At 42.2% G+C, this 10,683-nt stretch overlaps 1 pseudogene; it reads left to right on the top strand.

The window, feature by feature from the left end:
• The first annotated feature begins 2,727 nt into the window (after positions 1-2,727).
• Positions 2,728-3,551, top strand: LOC147636775 (uncharacterized; annotated as a pseudogene).
• Positions 3,552-10,683: the final 7,132 nt, after the last annotated feature.

Genomic DNA, 10,683 nt, shown 5'->3' on the forward strand with positions numbered 1-10,683 from the left:
TTCATTTAGCTTCAAAAAATTTGATATATTGGTACAAAGTGTTCTAAATCATCATATCTCATTGCAGATAAGAGAAGGTAGCTTCAGCTCGAACTATGTATATAGTTTCAGAGCTGATATAATTTGGAAGTTTTTGAAGTATGCCTCCCCCAAACCTATTGTACCAGCTACTGTCGAGTTGGGTGAGAGCTCTAAAGTCCGAGAAGGTGTCATACACCTTGATGACACAGATGATGCAGATGTGGTGCCACAGGAACAAGGACCTAGTGCTGATGAGGAGAAGCCACAAGAACAAGGACCTGCTGTGCTGCTGCTAATGTTATTGAGGAGATGATGGAGCAGCAGCAAACAGATGCTCCAGGGGCAGTAGAGGAGACAATGGAGCAGCACCAAGAGACTGTACACGACAAGATGGAGCAGCAGAAAATAGATTCTCCAAATAAAGATGATACGGTGAGCTTGGACCATGTAGAGCAACCTCTAGATCAGCCTGTAGATAAATAGAAAATTGTTGTCAAGAATATGTTCTACATATATAATTAAACACTTCTGTACAGAATTTTACTTTATTGAATATAATACCTTTGTTTATGGAGTCTGTGTTATCTCAATTTTTAAAATTTCAATGTCTTTGCATTTTATTGAACTCTCTCTTCTTTTGAGCACCTGCAAAAAAGCAATATGAAATAATAGGGTAAAGTAAACTAATAGCAGTGCTTAATGAGACTAGGATAAGTCACATGGTATACCTTCTTATTGTTGTAGATAAATAAAAAGTCCTTTGAAATAGAACCTTCTGTCTCAAATAGAATGTCATTGCGCAATTGAGCTAGGGAGCAACATTGTCTTAATGAGATATTGACTAGCACATCACCATTCTCAACAACATCAATATCAAGAAGTTTATTTTCTGCACCAAAAGAATCTTCATCTTGATCCATTGGGACTAGTTTTGTACCTAGCATTCGACTGCGCTTATAATAAAAAGAAAAAATGAAATTTTGTGATGCAACCATGTACTTCAGTTGCATAGAAGGTTGGACAACCTCACAAAACACTGAACTACATGTCTTCTTATCCCAACCTTTATCCAAAAATTGTGGCATGCATGCCAGACTTGTTTCTTTAACTGTGAACATTGTTTTTGAAACCTTCACTGGAAAGGTATTAAACAAGTCTACAAAAACTGTGAGAGGCATGCATAAAGAAATTTTTATTATCCTTGTGGCAATATTGGGCCTCAGAGCTTTCTGTACTTCTTTGAAAAGCTTGGCCCTATATGCCTCTGTAACACTAAAATGTGGGAGAGGCCAATCCACTGAATTCCATGCCGGAAGGTCTTGTTTTCTTAACACACCATGTGTGTTTGCATTGTCCAGCAACTGATAAAAATGATCAGTAAAAAATATGGGTGAAAGCAAGGGTTGGTGGTACAAGAAAAGGGCCAATTTTTTTTCCACCTTTTTGGTACTTTGGGGGGGGGGGGAATTTGAGGGTAAAAGGTTTGTATTTAGGAACTATTTTTAAGATCTTTGAGAATCTTTTGTGCAGTACCACCCCATGAGAGTAGTGGTGTCATTAGTGGTGGTAGTGGTTTCAATTTTTTATGGTTTCAATTTTTTATTGTTTTTGCTCATTTTTGTTTGAACTAAGCGGGCGTCGTCTGGTCGCACCATCTCTCTCTCTCTCTCTCTCTCTCTCTCTCTCTCTCTCTCTCTCTCTCCCCCCCCGCATTCGATTGTAGCAGAGCTGCTCTGCTCTAGAGCAGTCGTCTAGCCATGAGGACCCCAAAGGCCAAGGGAGCTGCTGCCAGCAGCAGAGCGTCACCTTCAACATGCAAACCGAAAGCGAAGGCAAAGGAGGGCATGGTGCCTCCTGGCAGAGCAGCAACACAAGAAGGGTGCTTCCACCACACCCCCCCAACAAACAAAGCCGGAGCACATAGCCAGTCCCAACACAAGGGCAAGTGCAAAACAGTGCAAGGTCGACTCCGAATGGCCGGACCTCACTCCTCTTCGACAACGATGAATCAAAATCTACCAGCAAGTCAAGACGTGGTACGCTATTCATTGGCATATGCATGTGCTAAGTAAATGGTGCATGTTTAATCCCTACACTGACGTTTGAAGTTAAATGAACAGTACTATATTTGGGAGCGTCACCTACAACATGCAAACCGAAAGCAAAGGCAAAGGAGGGCATGGTGCCTCCTGGCAGCAGCAACAAGAAGGGTGCTTCCACCACACCCCCCCAACAAACAAAGCCGGAGCACATAGCCAGTCCCAACACAAGGGCAAGTGCAAAACAGTGCAAGGTCCGGACCTCACTCCTCTTCGACGACGACGAATCAAAATCTACCAGCAAGTCAAGACGTGGTACGCTATTCATTGGCATATGCATGTGCTAAGTAAATGGTGCATGTTCACTCCCTGCACTAACATTTGAAGTTAAATGAACAGTACTATATTTGGTACTTTGCAGTAGCAAATTTGGTACTCTTTGAGTACCACAAATGGTTCTATAGGGCATCACCTCACATTAGACATAATGTCGGGCACCACATTTAATCTATAGGAGTCAGCAATTCTCTGATTTGTTTTGAACACATTTTAGGTAAGAACAAAATGGAGGAGTACCCTCAACAAACCAGGTTCTGTTACACAGCACGGGACTTGCATGAAGAGTACAGTCTCAGTCTTGAGGGCAAACTCTTCAAGGACTTGACTGATGGAGGACATGCCACCCGACCAATGGTTAACTGTATTCAAGTTCAAGTACCAAAAGAACAGCAAGATCTATTTAAACCATTTGCAACCACAACTGGTGGAAGACTGCAGACTTCTATTCTCCAAAGTTTATCAGGGGCCCCCTTCATGTGGTGAATTGACCAACAAATTTGCTACGTGCTACGCTTTTGAGAAATGCCATGCAGCGAAAAAAGACCTAGCAGGGCATAAAGTAGCATGGGCCCGGTTTGGGGAAGGAGTGTTGCAGATGATATCATCTAGGAGTGGCGGGCTTGAGCGTAAAATTGAGGCATGGAGGAGGCAAAATGCTTCCTCTCCTGGCAGTGTCCTGCATTCAGATAAGAAGGCCCGGATGACTCAAAGTGGTAGTAATATCTGCACAGAACCAGATAATGCTTGCAGAGGGGTAATTGCTGACTACCTACCTACCTGATTTAGAGGAATTGCTGCAAAGACTGGCAGACCCAGTGTCACATCCAGGATGGTCAAACCTCAGAAGCCTGAAGGCCTCTATTCAAGCAAACAAGGACCAACCTACTGGTATATGAAGGTAGAAAGGACGTGGCGAAGAGTTTGATGGAAGACATCGATACCCTGGAAGCACGCATTGTTCAGCTTCAGCAACAAATCCCTGTTCTGGATGAAGAGATCAGAGAGGTGGAGGCTGAGCTGGGAGCAAGTCGGTGCTTGTTGCGACGACACGGGGTTTTCAAAAATATCCAAAAGCTCCAAGCGGAGGTTGAACAGCAGGAGGTATTGTATTTCTGGCCTATTGCATTGTGTTTGACTGTTGATAGTGTTTAATTTGCACATGGTTTGGCAATTTGGCATGTTTCACTTCTTGATTGGTTTATCTGCCTGACATTTTTGGTGGTTTTGGAACTTCTTGAACTGTTTTGGTACTTTCTTTACTTGTTTTGGTATTTTTTATAACACTTGGTGTTGTGCTACTGCCTTTCTTGGTACTTAATGGTGCTTCTTTATTTCATTTGGTACTCTATTGAACTATTTTTGTGCTGTTTTGGTACTTTCAGGTTACTGAGTTTAGTCTAATAGGGAACCTTTGGTTGTCTTGGATAATTGGTTACACCCATGACTGGTACTTTTGGTGCTTTGCTATTCATTTGAAACTCTTCTGACCTATTATGATACTGCTTTGGGACTTTCTAGCTGCAAGTTTTAGAGTCTTTAAGGTATTGCAGTTACATCTTGGGTTCAATGTTGGCACTAACTTTGGTACTTTTTGTGCTTCTTTGCTTCATGTGGTACTCTTTTGAAGTGTTTTGGTACTGAAGTTGAGCTTTTATTTGGTCTTATATGGTAGTGCTAAATATGTCTTGGGTGCTATCTAGGTATTATCTTTGGTATTTTTGTTTTCTTTGATTTGTTTGGTACTTTTTGTGCTATTTTGGTACTAGTTTGGAACATTAGGGGAAGGTTGAGGTCTATAGGGGCCCTTTAAGATGCCATGTGATTAAAAGGTTATTAAGGAAAAGAGCCAACCGTGTGATGCCATGTATACAAAAATGTTGGGTGATTAAGGTGGTCAAAAGATTCTCTAGAAGATGCCTTTTTGTACTTTTCATTTCCAAAAAGTGAGGGGGAACGTTTTTGAAATTTCGGACGTCCATAACTTCTACATATGAGCTCAAAATTTGTCGGAGATTACAGATCCAGAATCTACTCGTCGAGCTCTTTTCATAGATATGTCACATGATATAGTTTTGCTCGCTCGATTTCAAATTCAATTTTGGCGGGAAACTTTGAAATTCAAACTTCTAGCCGTTTGAAGAACAAGAAGGTATCTAAACTCAAAGAAACTTAACGTTTTAACAAAAGTCATTAAAATCATAATATGGCAGCTTAAAGGGCCCCTATAGACCTCAACCTTCCCCTAATGTTTCACTGTGACAAGTTTTTGGGTCTTTTGGGTATTTTTGGGAGTCTTGTGTGTTTTTGGTACTTAATTGTACCAAATTATTGCTGTTTACAACTGTTTTGGTATAATTTACATGTTTTGGTACTGTTTAGTTACCTTTTGGTACTTTCTTGAGACTGATTTGTTAACCTTTTGGTACTGTTTTGGTTTGTCATTGGTTTGTATTGGTACTATTTTGTTACGTATTTTGGTACTATTTTGCTACTTTTTGGTTTTGTTTTGGTACTGTTTTGTTTCCTATTTGGTGCTATTTTGCTACTGTTTGCTACTATTTTGGTACTGATTTGCTACCTTTTTAGCACTGTCTGTAACCTATTTGGTACTATTTTAGTAGTATTTGGTACTATTCTACTACTATTTGATATTATTTTGGTACTGCTTTGCTACATTTTTGGTATTGTTTTGGTAGTTTTTGGTACTTCATGTACCAATTTTGTGTTGTTTAAAACTATTTTGGTACAATCCAACCTTTTTTAGTACTGTTCTGGTAGTTTTTGGTACTTCATGTACCAATTTAGTGTTGTGTAAAACTATTTTGGTACAATCCGACCCTTTTTAGTACTGTTTTTATTCTGCTTGGGTTTGGCTTGGGAGTTGTTGAAACTTCATTGTACCCATTTAGTGCTGTTTAGAACTGTTATGGTACAATTTACCTATTTTGGTACCTATTCTGGTTCAGTTTTTGTACTGCTTGTGTACTTCCTTGCTAATTGTTTGTTTTCGTGGATAAGTAGATAGAGTATGTCTGTTTTGCAGATGGAGTATGTGAAGCTCCACAATGAATGCTTGGAGACCCAAGACCATCAAGAATTTGTACATAAGTTGTGTGCTGATGTGAAGAGGGGGATGAAATATACATTGACTCCAAGGCCTCATGTTGTGGACCCTGCCAACACAATTCATGTGTTTGGTACTTGTGTTGCCTGTGGGGAGGCTTTGGAGGCTTCTTACGTGGTTGGTACCTTCACGCTTCCCTGCAGGCATCAGTACCATCCATTGTGTTTTGCAGCTGTGTTGAGAACAAGAGATATGTGCGTGAAGGCACGTTGCAACACCGCAATCCCTTCGGAGGCAAAGGCCTGGGTGTCAGGGAGGTCATTATTGAAGAGTAAGTGGGGTGTTTGTGTTGGACACTGTATGTTTATATTGTTTGAACTGATGATCTAATCTTGTCTTTCATCTTTGTGCATATGTAGGTAGAGAATCTTTCGGTTCGGACACCCATGACACCACCCCAAAGGATAGGAAGGATCTTCTTGGTCACAGTAAGTCAGATGCCACTTACATGTTTAAAGAATATCCTGACAAGTCAGTGCAGAAAATACTGCAAGACCTTGATGCCAACACAAGGGAAGGGAAAGGGGCTGTACACTCAAGCATGGGGGAAGATCGACTAAAAGCGGAAGTGCAGGAGAGAGACAAAGACGAAAAGGGACCGAAGGAGAAAGAACAGGGGGGAAGTGATCTAATTGAGGAGGTTGCTGAGCAAGAGACTGACCAAGGCGAGAAGAACAATGAAGAGATGCCGGCTGTTGAGGAGGTGACAGTTGAAGTTGTTTAGAGGCAGAGGTTTTGGCTACGGCATCAACATCTGCAAAGGACAAGGCAGGTAGAAAGAGGAGGAAGAACGGAAATAGGGCAGCGGAAGCTACTCAAAGTGCACAGGAGGTTGTAGGTGCAGAGGAGCCCAAAGACACTGAGGAGGCTAAAAGCAATGAGGAGGCCAGAGCGGCGGGGAAGCTACTGAAAGTGCTGAGGAGGCTAAAGGTGCAGAGGGGGCTGAAGGTGTAGAGGAGGCTAAAAGCACAAAGGAGGCCAAAGAGGCTAAAGGTGCAGAGGGGGCTGAAGGTGTAGAGGAGGCTAAAAGCGCGAAGGAGGCTAAAGAGGCGGGGGAAGCTACTGAAAGTGCAGAGCAGGTTAAAGGTGCAGAGGAGGGTGAAGGTGTAGAGTTGCCTAAAGGCACGGAGGATACAAAAGGTGTGGGGAAGGACAGAGCTATGGAGGAGACACCTGATGCAACACCCTTAGAAACAGGTGATAGCAATGATTCAGCCACGCTCTTCGAGCTCTTCGCTATGAACTGTAGAAAGCGCCCCGTTGGTGGTGGTCTCAAGCCGCAAGGCTGCAAAAATTAGCTGATGTTACAGCATTTTGTACTTGCTTCTGGACTAATTTGAAATACCAGCCCATTTTGCTTTTGTCGATGCGTTTTGTGTCATGCCGCTCTACTCTTGAAAGGTGTCAATGTGTTTGTAAACTGTCATGTCCTACTGTCACTATTTTGTAACCTTTTATTGGTGCCCAATGTCTAACTTTGCTTTTGCAAAAAAGCTGTGTTCTTCTACTCATATAGTTTAGTGGTACTACAACAGGGGACCATGGTGGCTACATGAACAACCACCGGAGACATCACTGCCGATACATGTGATGGCAAGCAATAGGCGCCTTGTTGTTTTGGATGTCAATGGAGTGCTACTGAAGGATTATGTTGAAGCACCCAAGGATTTGTGGCAGCTCCCGTTCCCAGATGGAATTAGGCCCCGAGGTGTGCAAGTGTCTCAATACAAATATTGTGTCATCAGACCTGATGCGGAGGACTTCATCGTCAACTTGAGGAAGCGATGCGACGTGATGCTCTGGTCATGTAGCCAAAGGAAGAACCTGATGGCCATAATGAATGCTTGCTTCCCTCGGTTGATGAAGATGAAAGGCCTCTTTTTAGGTATTTATCCCTAAACTTTCACAACTGGTTTTATTGATTTTTATACTGTTTGGCTAGCTTTGCTACTGTTCTGTACACAATCTGGTACTATTTGGTAGTTTGGTACTTTTGGCACTGCTAACACAATTTGGTACTTTTTGGAACTTTGGTACTCTGGTGCTGTGCTGCTTTGGACTATGTTTGTTCATGTGTACACAATTTGGCACTGTTTTGTACATAATTTGGTACTCTTTGGTTATCTTTGGTACTTTGGTACTCTGATGCTATGGTAGTTTGAAATTGTGTTTTTTATTTTGTACACAATTTGGTACTGTTTGGTGCTTTGATACTATGGTACTTGGTTCTGTGCTTGGTAACATTTGTGTACACCATTTTATAATGTTTGGTACTTTGGTTATTTGGTACTTTGGTACTGTGTTGTACCAAGTTTGGTACCTTTTCACTGTTATGTACTGTTTGTTAGCTTTGGTACTCTTATTTGTGCTGCTATTCTAATTGCTTGGTTTACCTGTTTTACAGATATTTTTGACCAGTCTCATTGTGAGAGGTGGGCTACCAAACTCAGAGATGTGCCAGTCCTTGCGAAGGAGTTCGGTAACAAGCCTATTTTTCTGAAGCTCCTAAGAACAGTGTGGCGCAAGTATCCGCAATTCAATGAAACGAACACCCTCCTTGTGGACGACACGAGATACAAGTCCTTGAAGAATGATTACGACTCGTGCTGCTGCATCCGGTCATATGAGCCTAAGTATTATGACCCCCACAAGCCGAAGTATCTTATGGATGTCATTTTCCCGTGGATCTCCGGGTGGCTAGCTGATAAGTTCCCCACTGCTTACAGCCACCGAAATCCCTTGTTTGATGTTGAGGATGACATTTCCTCGTTCGTTGTCAACTACTTTGTATCTATGGAGGGGTATTCATACCGCTTTGACCCCCCTGCTGATGTGTAAAAGATTCTGTATTCTTGTACATTGCCTTTGGCATTTAATGATAATTATCTTTTTGTACATGTACTTTTCTTGGCTACTGCTTTTGTACTTTTCTGTTACTACTTGGTGAAAACAAAAAGGAACAGTACCAAAATTTGGTACTGCAAAAACACAGCAGAGCTAAAAACAATAAAGCACAATACCAAATTGATAACACAGCAATAGCATTAGACAGTACTGATCACAAGTAAGATTCTAATCAAGAGAATTAGACAGTACTGATCACAAGCAAGATTCTATTCAAGAGAATTAGACAGTACTGATCACAAGCAAGATTCTATTCAAGAGAATTACAACTGTTGCCAGTGGTTAGAATTGTAGTTGGGGTAAACACTGTATGGCTCCCGTCCTGGTCACTTCCGTCTTCATATGGCATACTGTTGTAGATATTTTCATATATCTCTGAGGATAGTTTAAAGTGGTGATGGAGGCCAGGGATAGCCTCCATGGGGAACCGTATGGCTCTAACAAGATGCGAGTAGATCATCACCGGTGGTGTCTGATCTAATAGGGTATAGGTATCAACTTTGCCCTCAACCTGGGCATAGTACAAGCCCTCAACTAGCAATCCACCTCTTACGATCTTGTTATGCCAAAGGTCCTTCAGTACTCTTGGTGGTGCTACATAAACGGTTTTTGTGCACTTAAGAAGGTAGAAGTCCTCCTTCTCCTCGGCTGCGTTCACTGCAAAGTTATCCCCAATGGACAATAATTGGCTCAACACCTCGGGGTCTCCTTCATACATAGGCATGCTTAAATCCTCACTCACATGGGAGGAAAACAAATCATTGTAGTTCTCCTCATCATCGTCGTCCTCATCACTATTTGTAGGTAGTACTGACTCTGTCAATGGCTCGATGGAGACATATTTCCATTCTTCAATGTGCTGTTTATTATTGCATCTCCTCCACTTCCCATTCACACATGGATCACAGAAGCATGACAGCGTACGAAAACGCACATCACATGGATTGTGCATTGAGTAGCCGTCAACACAATGGAATGAGCGAGAGCTTGCAATTGGTTTATAGTCCGACAACGGAAAACGCAGCACATCATTCGGTGAAACCAACCAGAACACCCTCCTTGTGCTGGCGCTTCCACCTTCCGTTGTCGGTTGAAACCTCGCGTTCAAAAAATTGACCACATCAGCCGCACACTTCATGGGCCAGCCATCAGGTTTTAGCTCTTCGTGCGTCAGGGTTCTCTTGATAATAGCACCTGCACCATCATGCTCTCCTTTTCCATGCCCTGAAGCAAAGAAGTTATGCATCATAAGTAATCCTGTCAACTGATAATACCTGGCTACGAAATAGTGTGGTCTTCGTGCCTTGAACTGTGAAGCGGCACCATCTGACCATACCCAATGATAACGCAAACAATGTCCTTGCTGTTTCATCCAGTTGTCATGCAGCATAAAACAATGCTGAACAAAGAGCGTGTCGTGGAGCTTATCATCTGATATGTAAAAATGCACAGTCTTCTCAATAGCTCCTACTGAATTTCTGATATAAGAGATGTGTACTAGTATTGTTACCTGTGTTGACCACCAATGCATGGACTGGATCTCATTTTGCACTTTAAAGCTGTAATTCTCTGCAAAATCAACAACAGATACCACAACATCTCTGGGAAACTTAAGCAAGCAGTCTTTGAATTGTTGGGCCTGCCCCCTAAACATAAAGTTGTGCTTAACGAAGCTTTTCAGATGATCTGAAAAGAGATGAATGAAAGTTGCACTTTTCATCCTTTCCACGACCAAGTCCTTTCGCTTCTTCTCTTTTCCATCACCATTAACCTGTCCAGTGCCCACATCCTGGAATATCTTAACAGTCACCTCCTTGCTATCTGTTGCAATCTCGGCTGGGCAGAATGACAACTTTCGTACACCACATTTGGGGCACTCTCCAAGCAAGCATCTCTTTGCATGATATTCACCCTCCTTAGGGCGAGGGCACAATATAAAATCCAGCAAGTTACTTATGTGTTGAAAAATAGCCTGGTTTGCAGAACATTGGCCTGCCTCACTACGTGTACCACAAACGGAGCATGTACATGGATGTTCTTTGCCGTGATGCCCAAACTTGTTCTGGCACATTTGATTGAAAGCATCCTTGAAGTATACCATCTGGATATGGTAAATACAGCAGCAAGTATAGCGCTCTTTCAATCTTCGGACAAAAAAAGGCTTGAGTGTCTCAAAGGACCTAAGTGACAACTTCACCGCAGGATACATGCTCTTGAATCTTTTGTAGAGCTCCACCTTTAAACGAAAAATGAACC

The sequence above is a fragment of the Cibotium barometz genome, chromosome 7 (assembly GCF_041138505.1).
Source record: "Cibotium barometz isolate CiBa-2024 chromosome 7, ASM4113850v1, whole genome shotgun sequence".
Lineage (NCBI taxonomy): Eukaryota > Viridiplantae > Streptophyta > Polypodiopsida > Cyatheales > Cibotiaceae > Cibotium > Cibotium barometz.